This window comes from Spermophilus citellus (genome assembly GCF_964194105.1).
Source record: "Spermophilus citellus genome assembly, chromosome: 4".
Classification (NCBI taxonomy): domain Eukaryota; kingdom Metazoa; phylum Chordata; class Mammalia; order Rodentia; family Sciuridae; genus Spermophilus; species Spermophilus citellus.
This window is the reverse complement of record NC_138185.1, coordinates 170,140,267-170,154,587: the sequence shown is the minus strand read 5'-3', so window position 1 is coordinate 170,154,587 and position 14,321 is coordinate 170,140,267. Positions and strand designations below refer to the sequence as shown.

At 33.8% G+C, this 14,321-nt stretch overlaps 1 protein-coding gene across 2 annotated transcripts in view; it reads right to left on the bottom strand.

Annotated features, from left to right (window-relative positions):
- Window positions 1-14,321, bottom strand: part of MDGA2 (MAM domain containing glycosylphosphatidylinositol anchor 2) — a gene marked incomplete at both ends in the record, with an annotated part of 775,899 nt that overhangs the window by 226,488 nt on the left and 535,090 nt on the right. The window lies entirely within an intron of this gene.

Below are 14,321 nucleotides of genomic sequence, written 5' to 3'. Positions count from 1 at the left end.
ACTATCTACAGATAAGGAGAAACTCTTAGACAGGTATCCAGAGTCAGATTAAAGAAAATGGAAACATAGTCAGAGAACAAATAGAAAACAAAAAATAAGTAACATTTCCATAATTACACTGAATGTAAAGGTCTAAACACACCAATTAAAACATACATTGGCAGAATAGATTAAAAGTATGAATTTATTAATAATCTATAAAAAACTCATTTCAAATATATAAGTAGGATAAAAACAAAATAATAAAAATGCAGATATCAATGTTAAGTGAGAAAGACTATATTTAACAGATAAAGTGAACATTAGAGCACAGAAAATTGCCAGACTCAGAGAAGGACATTATATATGGACAAAAGGTCAAAAGTTCCAATCATGAAAGACATAATAATTCTAGAACAACAACAACAAAAAAGTTGAAAACACTTTAAGTAAAAACAACTAATATAACTGAAGGGAAAAGCAGGCAAATTCACCATTTTACTTGAAACTTCTCTTAAAATAGAACAACTAATAGCTAGTTAGTAGTATATTGAAGAACTTCATCAACTAACAGGATCAAAATGATATTTATAGAATATTCTCTTCAACAATAGCAGAATATATATTATTTTCTAGTACTCGCAAAATTTAACAAGATGTTTTAGTCTGCTTTTTCACTGCTGCGATTCAAAGATCCAACTAGAATAATTGTAGAGGAGGAAAAGTTAATTTGAGGGCTCACAGTTTTAGAGGACTTAGTCCAAAGAAGGCTGGTTTCATTCCTCAGGGCTTGAGGCGAGGTAGAACATCATGGCAGAAGAGTGCGGCAAAGGGAAGCAGCCCACATGATGATCAATCAGCAAGCAGAGAGAGAGAGATCCACACTCCAGATACAAAATATATACCCCAAAGCTACATGCCCCCCCCCCCCCAGTGTCCACCTCCTCCATCCACACCCTACCAGGCTCCAGTCATCACTCAATTAATCCCATTAGGGATTAACTCACTGATTAGGTTAAGGCTATAACCCAATCATCTCTCCTCCAAACCTTCCTGAATTGTCCCACCTGTCAGCTTTTGGGAGACACCATATCTAAATCATAACAATAGATGATACCATTTTTATTTTTAAAAAAGTCAACATATTTAAAAGAGCTGAAATTATGCAAAATGGGTTCTTCAAACACAACATAATTAAACTATAAAAGAGTAAAATAAAGATAACAGATATATCTTTAATGTTTTAGAAACTGAACAATACCCTTAAGAATAGTATTTGGATTAAAGTCTCAACGGAAATTAAAACCACACACACACACACATACACACACACACACACACACACATGCTGATCTGAAAGAAAACAAAAACAGAATATATCCATATTTGTGAGATAAAGAGTAGCAATGAAAAGAAAAAAAAGCAGTTAAAATTTAATGACATAGAAGGATGAAAATAAAAGGCAGAATCATTATAATAGAAAACAATACAAAATCAAGAAAACTAAAAGTTCTAAAGTTGTTTCTTCAAAATAACTAAGGAAATTGAAAGACATCCAGAAAAAACTATTTTTAAAAAACCATGAATAAAGATATAAATGACCAATATCATGGTTTCATTACATATTACAATAGTGATATATTGAACTACCTTATACCTACCTGCTCATGACGGCAGGCAGATTATGTACATCCCCTCCATACTACAAACCTTAGAAATTGGCCATAATTTGATTAAATAGACCAAAGAAACTAACAAATATTAATCTTTCCTTAACAGCACAACCTAAAATATATAAGAAATTACTGAAAAAAACTTTGACAATTAATTTGACAGTTTAAATGATATTCAGATTTATAGAAAAACAAAACAAAGATGGAAAAATAAATATATGTTTTAATAGGCCTAGTCAGTTTTTCATCTCTGTGATAAATATCTGAGAAAAATGACTTAGAGAGGAAATATTTATTTTGTGTCATGGTTTCAGAGGTTTAGTCAATGATCAGATGGCTCTGTTGCTCTGGGACTGAGCCTAAGTAGAACAGTATGGCAGAGAGGTATGGTGGAGGAAAGCTGATTACCCCATGGAAGATGGAAAGCAAAGAGACATGGGGCCAAGAACAAGACATAATCATCAAAGACACGTCCCTAAGAATTTATTCCCTTCCACTGGGCCACACCTCCTAGAGTATCTACCAACTCCCTAAAGTTCATTCAAATTATTAACCCATCAAATGGATTAGTCCACTGATGAGTTATAGCCCTCCTGATCCAATAACTTCCTGAAATCCTCATTTCTGTACATTGCTAAATGGGGTAGCCAGACTTTAACACATGAGTCTTTGCGGGATACTTCATGTCCAAACCATAACACTTATATTTATTAGATTAAATCTGTAATTGAAAAATCTTTGTACAAAACAACCTGTAATTCCAGATGTCTTTTCCTGAGAATTGTTTCAAACAATTAAAGAAAGTGACACTAATTTTATATAAACTTCAAACCTAACTATACCACAACTTGATTTCTTTAATTACCCTTTTTTGCTGAAATATAATTCATATAAGCTTATATCTTAATTGTACAGTTCTGTCAGCTTTAACTAATACATGCCATTGTGAAATTAGACTTTCAGCATCTAAGTTTTTTTCTTACCACTTGCTAATTCCTGGTTGATCTTAGCAGATAAATTTGGGTAAGATGGATTTGAACTACTGGGTTAGTGATTTACATGCCATGAAATTTTCAGATAAGTATATTTCTTGAAACACTAAGGAAAAGGAACAAAATAAGGGAGGGAGGTTTCCTTGAAATGTAAAACTAAGAAATAATGAAGTCTAGAAAATGATCAGTTTAAGAATTAAATTTGATTGACTCTAGAAATACCATGAAACATCTAGAATAAGCACTGGTGTTGGAAGAATATTTGACAGAATTTAAGGTAAACAGACAAAGACAGCTTATAGAAAATTGAATATAAATTCTTATATATACAATTTTATATTTAATTGTATAGAAAATCTTATGCAATTGAAAATCATAAGAAATGGACTTTTAAGCATTATTTTAAAATCATAGAATAAAATGTTTATTTGCTTGGTTTCTGAAAATATTCTATTATGGAAGATGGAAGTTAAACATAGATTTTTCTATAGAGTACTATCAACAGTTCATAATATTTCATTCATAAGAAAATGGATAAGTTCAAGGGACTAGTTAAGGTTAACATTTGGGCAGCAAACAAAAGAGATGCCTCACTTCTGAATATGTGAGGACTCTGACTTTTCAGTCCAGCACCAAGGGCATCCCCACCTTCTCTTTCTGAGCTTCCACTGGCACATTACCTTTTCTTTTATGAAGTGAACTCATTCTTCCCTATGCTGCATGGAGACAGTTGCCCTAACATCTCTCTTTTCCATAAGGGTAGGAACTCCATTCTGTCCCTTGTACCAACTGACACAGATCTAGCAAGGAACAGAAAATTTCTAACACCTGTTAAAAGCATCACTTAATGTTTATCTTCCTGGTTTAATATATCCTGAGATAAATCACTAATGCACAATTTTTAAGAAAATAACTTTGTTTTAAAATTCAGTGTTCTTTAATGTTTATATTGAAGAACATTTTCATAAATGCAAAACTGTAGAGCCAGGTGTTTTCATGAATTTGTTGGGGGTGAGTTTGTTAATAAAACTAGATTGGTTAGGTCTAGAAATACCTTAAAAATGGGAATGCATAGAGGGACATTGTGGTATTAGAGAATCATACAGTTAGAGCAAATATATCTTAGAGTTTATATCCTATAATTTCTCAGATATAGACAACAGTGAGGTAGGCCTATTTATATACTTAGGATATAGGAGTTCATTTAAGAAGTCCTAGCCAGATCACAGATCTCTTGCCCTACACCCTGCTGCTTATAGGTCATTGAACCCACACAGACCAAGTGTGGTGAGCCTATGGGCCTGGGAGTTAAGTAGCTGCCATAACAATAAGCAAAAATGTCGAGAGAGTTGACCTTCAAGTTAGTACCCATTGTTTTGATGTCATTTCATTACTGTAGGGAATCCAGAAAAACTGAGAACAGCTTCAAAGGAACTTATAAGAGAATGTTAAAAAATAACATTACTTAAATAAGACTTTTTTTGTTTCTGGATATTTACCAGTATTGACCTTAGAGTACTCTTATCATTTGGCACATATCATTCTGATCAGAGTAAATATAACAAGAGAGACTCCATCCACTAAGCATGACAATTTAAGGTTTTTTTTTTAATATATTTTTTTTTAGTTTTTTAGGTGGACACAACATCTTTATTTTATTTTTATGAGGTGCTGAGGATCGAACCCAGTGCCTCATACATGCCAGGTGAGCACGCTACCACTTGAGCCACATCCCCAGCCACCAATTTAAGTTTTAATAAAATAAACATGTAAAAGTAAAATTTCTATATATCACTAAAGTAAATATAATATTATGCCTTATCTAGATAAAACTTTTCATTTAAGATTATATTTTATGAAATTCTTCATGTATTATTCCAATGAACAAGGATAAGTTATATTTATTATTTAGACAAGGAAACTGAGCTATCCATATTTGGATAAAAACTACTGAATTTGTTAATTTCTAGATTTTATATGGCCCTGATTAATTTTAAACGAGGAAATAATGAAACTATTTTAGAGCTACAAAACAATATAATAAAATTATCCCTGGTGTTTTGGGGGATATGTAATTACTACCGAATATTAAATTAGGAAAAGAGAAATAGAGCACTTAATCTGCATGAGTAATCGGGACACCTGCATGCCGCAGACAGTTCTCTGTGGGAATGTCAAAGGATTGGTTTGCTATCATTTCAGCTATTAGTATTTATTAATGAAATATTGTGGAACAAAGATATTGATGACAGAAAATTAAATCTGATGAGTTGTAAATGCTCGGAAAGATCTTTCCTGACCTATAAAGTTTAAAAATAATATCCATTCAGAAATGGACTGAAGCTAAATCTGATCAATTATTTCTAAGAAATTGCCAATTAACTGATTTTATGATCCATAGCTTGAAGATATATAACTTTCAATAAAAAATAATGAAGATATATTCATAAATATGGGTTAGTTGATTTTTCTTGCTATAATGAAAGTTTTAATTGTGCAGATATTTTCTGTGCATTTAGCAACTCCATTGATCTCTTCATATTGCTAGAAATTTTTGAAAATTTTTGTACAATTATTTTAAGACAACCAGTGAATGTGCAATCATACCAAGTCCTTCAAAATGTATATAAAAATTATAAACTATATATGTTATATATATCTATCTTGGCTAGAATTTGAAACTAAGTAAAATAATGGCCATTGTTTTTAGAAGACAAATACTGATTAACAAAAACAGAGAATGTCCTCCAATTAAAAGAAGTTGTATATTTACAAAGGAAACAGTGTGATAAAAAAATGTCTTAGGACTTTGCATTGTTGAGGATTGTTTTTTAAATAAGTATACAGAAAACATATTTGCAACCAAAAAGAATCTCTAGCAAATCTCTGGTAACAAAAGGAAGGAAGAGATAGAAAAGGTCATTGGGAGATTTGGGTGTAGCACAGTGGTAGAATGTGCATGTACTCCTAATTCAATGCCCAGCATAAAAATAAATAAGTAAATATATAAATAAACAAAATGAAAGAAGTACATGAAACAGAAAAGAACTTTGGTCAGTTCAAATACTTGGAAAGAAATTAAATATTTGTAAAGTATCTGGTTAAATTCTAAAAGGCATCTTAAGATATTGATCCTGAAGCTATATTTTTGTGTGTATGTTTTTTTTTCCCCTAAATCTCAGCTCTGATGCTTAAAAGAAGCTTGTTATGGGAAAGTTACTTAATAGCTCTCCCTTCAGTTTTACTTCTTTCTAATAGGAGCAATATTTCTACCTCGTAAGTGTGTTGAGATGATTAAAATGTTAAATGCCTAATAGTGCCTAACAGTCTGGTATATAATAAATTTTCAGTAAATGTTAGCTATTACAATTATTTAAGCAGAAATGATACATTTAAATGTTCAAAAAATTTTATCCTAGAATTTTAGATGCATGTTTTTTGTAATAAGCAAAAAATGATCATTTTGAAGTATTTGCAGTGCTCATATGTCTTTCAGCAAAGTGACTTCAGAACAAATATGTTCAATATTAAAATTCAGATTTTATAGGCAGTCCTTTCATGTGTATAAACTGGAGCTAGGTAGATCACCACTTTTCAGAACAGAGAGTTATGATGTTTCTGAGGTTATGCTATATTTCTGTGCAGTTAGGAACGTGTAAATCCATGTCCCACTGAGTACATATTGACTTCTTCCATAAAGGTTAACTCTATTTCAATATTGACATTTTCTTTTATTTCCCTATATTAGAAAGCTGAGATCATAGCCAATGAAAAAAAATTCAAATAATTCTAAAATTCAAAGGAAAAACATTTTTTTACACTGTTACTTTGAAGAGGTCACTGCCTTGAAGAAGAGAGTGCAATGACCATGGTACATGACCATGAGGCTAAGTTAGATGAGCCCATGCATCTCCTGGCCACTCCACCTGGGGGCCTTGTGGAAATCTAGCTACCTTGAAGCTGCCAAGTACATGGATAATTTAGAGAGATGAGAGATGAACATGGTGGTGGGGGTGGTGGCTAAGGAAGAAGCAAGAAAGAGAAACTGAGTCAGACAGATACAGAGAGGAGCCCAGCTGTTTGAGCACCAGCTTGTTTTGAAGGGAAACACCCTGAATATGATTACAGCCCCAACCAACTTCTAACTGAAACCTTATGAAGGATCCTAAATATTTTAACTGAACCTCTCAACTCTCAGATTTATAAGCAAAACAAATTACTGTTAATATTTTAAGGTATTATTTTGTGGTACTTGCTACACATTAAAGATAATCAGAACAATGTCACCTTTCCAATGAGTTAATCACATCATACAAATTATTAATTTACACATAGAATTTCCCACATGCACATAGAATTTTCCAATTTTGCTTCACAACATTTAACATGTACTAGGCTATCAAAGTGTGATATTTAGAAGAAATGTCCAATGTAAAACATTGAACTTGTGAAATACATTTACTCAACTAGTATTTGTTGGGCATCTACTATATGCTGGGTCTAGGCTCCAGGCCTACCATAATGAATAAGAAAACAAACAGAAGACTGTTTGCCCCTGTAGTCACATGAGAGATAGATACTAAATAAGGATATTTATAAATATTTTTATATTTATTCCAGGGAGCTACATGATAAAAAGAAAAATTAATGTAAGCAATTTAAGATAGAGTAGTTAAAGGTAGTTTTTTTTTTTTTGTACTAGGGATTGAACTTAGGGGCACTTGACCACTGAGCCACATCCTCACCCCTATTTTGTATTTTATTTAGAAACAGGGTCTCACTGAGTTGCTTAGTGCCTTGCCTTGCTTTTGCTGAGTCTGGCTTTGAATTCTCAATATTCTTGTCTCAGTTTCCCGAGCTGCTGGGATTACAGGTATGTGCTACCATGCACAGCTCCCAAGGTAGTATTTGAAAATTAACATTCCAAGCAGAATGAACAGCATAAGTCTTGAGTTGTGAAGAAGAGAAAAAAAAAGGACAGTGAATCAAAAGTGAATAAAGAGGAGTGGTCTTTGAAATATTGAGGATGAATTTTAATTCCATTCTGGGTGAGCTAAAAATATATAGGAGGAAACTAATCAGTACACTGGGATGATTTTATTCAGGCTGGCTCTTGAGTGAATGCGATGCCTAACAGTTGACAAAAATTCATGTGTTGTTTTTCCTTACAACATAGTAAGAATACCTTACCCAACCTTTAAATTGTTAGGCATGCCCATATGTCTGAGTTCTAGTTAATTAGAATTTGACTAAAGCTAATAAGACTATGACTAAAACTAATATGACTGAAACTAATATGCCATGTGTGTTCACTGAAGATTCTTATTACTTAAGGCAGACAGGGATGAAGGCAACACTGAAGGCAGAGTAGCCACAGAATAAACGATGGCAGAAGTGTGATTAGCTTAGACAACTGATTGACTTCATGGAGCAGGCACACATACATATACCAATTACACATGCAAAACTACTAGCAGTATTATCAACTAGGAAGCACTCTTAAACTCTTTCATGATTGATATCTAAATCTCTTAGTCTCTGTATCATGCCACTGCTCAACAATATCTTCCTTATTTGTATACCTACATGTTTATTGCTCCTTCCTGGCTAGGCTGTGACTTTTTTCAAATCTTTCTACTCTGCTTTCTTTTTCTCCAAATTATCACTGTGAAACGAACTAGAAGAGGCCAATAATACTATGCAATAGTCTCAATGCTTTGCTCTTTTGAAATCTCCTCTACCAAATAACTAGGCAATCATTCTTAAGTTTGGCTTTACACAAAGTCTTATGATATTAATAAAATTCATCCAGATTCTTTGTCACAGTGTAATAGGATAGTCTTTTGAACCATTGCCAAAGAATCTTCATTTCCATCTCAGATATGTTTGTTGCCTAAGTTAGACTTCTATGCCCCACAGGAATAGACCATAATACTTCTGTAACAGAATTCTCAGATTTCTTTGGCCTGTATCTCCTAAGTGTTTCAAATATTCCTATAATCCAATTCTAAAGTCTCCTCCACATCTTCAGGTTTATCTATAATTAGGATAATGATCCCCTTTATTCAGTATTAATTTTCTGTATTTGTCATATTTCTTTTTAACTATAATGAAATACTCAATGCAGCTAACTTTATAAAGAAAAAAACATTTATTTAACTCATAGCTCTGGAAATTCAAGGGCATAGTGCCTGAATCACCTCAGTTCTGGTGAGGCCCTCATGGCAAATTGCAGGTGCCAAAGGTAGAAGTGCATATCCAAGCAAGAATTCACAGCTCAATCCAAGAAGTAGACAGATATGAGAGGCCAGGCTTGCTCTTTCTATAAGAACTATATTGTAAGAATTACTAAGGGATTTTCTGAGAACTACTATAAAGAACACACTGTCAATGACCTTCCATTTGGTTCCACCTCTCAAAGGTTCCATCATCTCTCAACAGTGCCACCATTGGGATCCTGACATCAAGCCTTCACTATTAATGAGCCTTTGGAGAACACACAAGTTCTTCTTTCTTAGTAATTAACAACTATGAGTCTATTCATTAACTCAATCTATTCTTCCTTATCTAATAACGTATGTGAATGTCCAAAAGAGGAGCTAATGTGGAAAGAATAACAATGAAACGATTACTGTAATCAATCAGGAAAGACACATTGATGGTTTGGACCAAGTCAGTAACATTGAACATGAATGATAAGGTCAGACTCAAAGTATATTTTGAAGATAGAGGCAGGAGGATTTGATCAATCCACAACATAAAGAAATTCAAGCTAAATTTTTTTAAAAATTTTTTAATTTTCTATTCCTCTAATCCATATTTTCATGAAACTAGATAATAGAAGATTTTTCTGACTCACTTTTGCCTTAGAATCCATACAATTCTATAGTGAGTGCTGAAAAGAACTCTTCTTATGTATAATTATCTGAAGAAGTCAAAGAAACCCCATTGCTAATTCTTAGACATTGTAGATAATTAGGGGAAGAAGGGTCATAGATGAAATTCTATCATTAGGTCATATTTGGAAAAAAAACAACTGTGAAATGAAGTTCCTTCCAAACCAAAGGTGGAAGAAGGAGAAGCTATTCCTTTCATCTCAATCCTCTGGGATCCACCAGAGTTCTGAAATATCCCACTGCATTGGTGCTTCACGCATAAGCTGAAGACTCTAAAATAGAGGTGGTACATGGAGATCTGTGTCTCCTCAGAAAGCTGATTGGTAAGCATTTCCACCAGACAGACAGGAGTATCATGTGGAAGGAACATGGGCTCATCTTGGGCTTTTTGGGGTGGCTGCCTGGAGGACAGGGAGATCAGCAGAAAGAGGGGAGAGGCAAAGCACAAGATGCTCAGGGAATGTGGCGTATTAAAGGACTCTTAGGAGATTCCTATTGCTGGACACTTCTTCATCTACACAGATAAATATATCTTCTAGGAAGAAAAAACTCTTGAAAGTTCATATAAAAATTCCAAGTGTCACATAAGAACACAAAGGGATGCTTTATATCCTGCACAAACCCAGGTTTCCAGAACCTAGCCACCAAGCCAGGGGTAGGTAGAGAGGAATCTGAATGATTGATAGACAAAAAGAAAAAAACAACCCATGCTCCATCTACCCTTTCTATAGCAGGTTTCCAGTTCATAGTAGACCCAAGCTGGAGAAGGAAGAATATTTTGCATTAAATCAAATTTAGAATTTTATTACTATTTTGCATCATGCATCCAAAATATCGAACTAAATATATATTTGCGACTTGAATACACCATGAAACATTCAAGAATGCTACAGTACCCTAAAATATGTTAATATTTTGATCATGTTATAAGCCATGCTTACTCAACATTATTTTATTTCTAATAGAAGAAAAATGAAAAAAATTCTAAATACAGAGAATCACAACAACAGTCTTCAAATGGGAATGACATATTGTCTAATAAGAGTTTGGAAAGCACTGAACTCAGGTCACCCAACATAGGTAATCAAAGTAATTTTCTTTTCAGATACATTAGGCAACATCTTTTTTTTTTTCCTGATTTAGGTGAAATGTGGCTCAATCACTGTAATTCTTAAATGATCATAAGAGAAGATATTGCTGCTGTATTTACATATGTTTGACCAATGTAGTGAAGCATGTGAGATTCATATTTAGTTTGAGCTTGCTATTTACATGCAATGTGTGTGTGTATGAAAGATTTATAAGTTTCCTCTAATTTTGGGGAATTCAAATGAAGAGTTTGGAAATGTTTCTAGAGTTTTATTCCTGTTGATACTATATGCTTATTTTGTGCATAGACATTCACCAGTTGGAAAGGTGATTCTATGCAGAAACTATTCTTGTACTTGCTCAGAAACCTGGTCTATGGATCCTGATTTAATTACAGAAAATAGTGGGGGAAGAGAGAATTACCCTAAAATTCTATTTAGATTGTATCTATTTTATAGTTAATCTAAGACCCCAAAGAGCTCTATAAATTCAGAAGAATTAAAAATAATTTCTTTGATATAATGAAAAGAAAATAAATTCCCTGAACTAAATGTCTTGGTCTCAGTGGACAGAAATCAAAAGCCCTCACATTAATATAGTAGCTTTTCTTCCCCCTCCTCAAGTTCAATATAGAACCTGTTAACCAAGACTTGTTTTTTTACTCAGCAAGATTATATACAAACTCAATTTGATGAATTATGTGAATGCCACTGCTGAGACGCCCCACTGGTAATATAATATGATTATGCAAATATACAATTCAAAAAAATTAAGGCATAAAAAGAAGTAATAGATCAGATAAATAAACCTTTAAGGCTTTCTTTATTTCAGGTCATTTGTGTCAAAATTGGAAACTTGTTTGAAGGAAACATATGAAAACTGTACGGAAGGTAGGAAGGAGTAAATCATCAGAGCATAGCATGTATTTGCAATGCACTGAATAGTTCCTTTATGGAGGAGGACTAAGCTATATTTTCTGCTGTACATTTTGCCAGCTGAACATAGGTTGAATATTGCAAATCATTCTATTGTTTTAATTAGACTCAATGCATCATTTTCCTCTAGTGAGTTTCTGTCTTAGTTAAAATAATGGAGTAAAGAATTTGATGTTGCATCTATGACACTTAAGGACAGGTGCCAGGATGCTTTACCTTACCTCACCATCATTATAGGGAGATTTAGCAGATTGTTTCCTAGTTTCTTGGGAGAGCAAGTATATTTTGAGAGCAAACAAACAAACAAATAAAAACAGAAAATAAACTGTGGAGACTATACAGTTTTTTTTCTTATAATTTGGGGTAGAAGGAGGTCAGTATCTGGTTGCTCACTGAAACAAGGCTTAAAAGGAATCACATGGCATTAATACCAATGTTTAAAACAGGAGGTGTGGGTACTTGCATTTCTTTTCTTTTTTTTTATTGATTCTTCAAAACATTACAGAGCTCATGATATATCATCTTTCATACATTAGACTCAATTGGGGTTTGAACTCCCATTTTTACCCCAAATACAAATTGCAGAATCACATCTGTTACACACTCACATTTTTACATAATGCCATATTAGTGACTGTTGTATTCTGCTACCTTTCCTATCCCCTACTATCCCCCCTCCCCTCCCCTCCCCTCCCATCTTCCCTCTCTACCTCCTCTGCTGTTGTTCGATTCTCTCCCCTTATTTTTTCCCTCCCCCTTGCCCCTCACAACCTCTTATAATTTTGTGTATCATTGAAGGTCTCCTACCATTTCCATATGCTTTCCCTTCTCTCTCCCTTTTTCTCCCCCCATTTGTCTTTGTTTACTGTTAGTCTTTCCCTCATGCTCTTCCTTCCTGTTCTGTTCTTAGTTGCTCTCATTATATCAAAGAAGACATTTGGCATTTGTTTTTTAGGGATTGGCTAGCTTCACTTAGCATAATCTGCTCTAATGCCATCCATTTCCCTGCAAATTCTATGATTTTGTCATTTCTTAGTGCTGCATAATACTCCATTGTGTATAGATGCCACATTTTTTTAATCCATTCATCTATTGAAGGGCATCTAGGTTGGTTCCACAGTCTAGCTATTGTGAATTGTGCCGCTATAATCATTGATGTGGCCGTATCCCTATAGTGCGCTCTTTTAAGGTCCTCAGGGAATAGTCCGAGAAGGGCGATAGCTGGGTCAAATGGTGGATTCATTCCCAGCTTTCCCAGGAATCTCCATACTGCTTTCCAAATTGGTACTTGCATTTTTTAATCCTCTCTTTACTTTGTATGTCATTCCTTGTATTTTTAATTTGCTTAGAGAACTGTGAGCTCTTGGGGGCAGGGATGTGGTCTCTGATCTTGTAGTTACCCTTATGCATCCTTGAGTCCTTAGCATGTGGTAGTTTTCTAGGAGAAACTTACTGAATAATTGATATAAAGATCATATCATTGATTATAAAATCCTTTAAAGATCTAATTGCCTATCTTAACAGTTCTGAAATGAGAATGCATCCTATACTCAACAGCCTCTCGGAGCTGCTACTGACTAGGTGACCAAAGCAGCATGTTATGACTTGAGAGAAAATCTCAGAGATAGAATTTCTCAACAGTTCTGAATTATAAATACTCCTCATGACATAAAGGATAATACTGAAGAGAAAACCATGGTCATCAAGCACTCTGGAATAAAAACCGATTAAAAATTGGGATCCAAGTTATGAAGCTTTGGGAATGATTATCTATTTATTTTGCTTTTATTTATCTTTATATGTATGCCAACTTGTGATACATGGTTTGAAACAAAATAAACATAAATATAAAAAAGCTTTTTCAATAATACTGCATCTCATAGGAAAGCATTGTGGTACTTTAATTGGCACTGTGTTTCGTTTTGAAGTGAGAGATAAAATGATGACACATTTTGAATCATTAAATTTCATATGGCCTACAATTTTGTGGCAGAGGGTTTGCTAATCATAGTGTTTTGATTTACATGATAATATTATGAGTAATATATATTTTCATCATATAATATTGCTGATAATTTGGATGATAACAGATAACTGTGTGCACTAAACTGCTACAATCTTTATTTATAAAGTCACATGTTGATACTGATATACTCAGTTATATTTTCCTTCCATTGGAATCTGACATCATGAGTGATTCACATTTGTGTGCTCCAAAGGTCTTCCTGGGCATATGAATTTGGACTTCAGAGGCTTAGGACTTCAGGTTCTATTGCCAACCCAGGACCATGCCAGATGAAGTTGGACATGAAGAAACAGATAGTCTCTCTGCACACCCTCCTTCCTCTCCTTCCAGTCTCCCCAAAAGGATGGAGTAAGAGGTTCTGCATATGCAGCACTAGGGGACTGAAGGCAGTTATGGCTATACCTTAGTATACTGCCGGTGTCGATTAGTGTCCCACATTTTACTTAAATTCCTTGAATAAGTGTTGCCTTTTCTGTTTCTGACTTTTCCATGTCTTTGCTCAATTTCAACATGTCAAAATCTTACTCAAAAGTATAAATACCATAAATAACCTAATACCAGGTTAGTAGGCTATTCCCTAATAACCTCAGGCAGAAATAATTAGAAATTCTTTTTAAATTTTTCTAAACCTTTTGTTCATGCTATATCATATGACAGAACCATCAATATATTTTATCTTCACTGACAGTAGAATCTTTTGAGTATAGGATAATATCTTATAGATCTCTGTA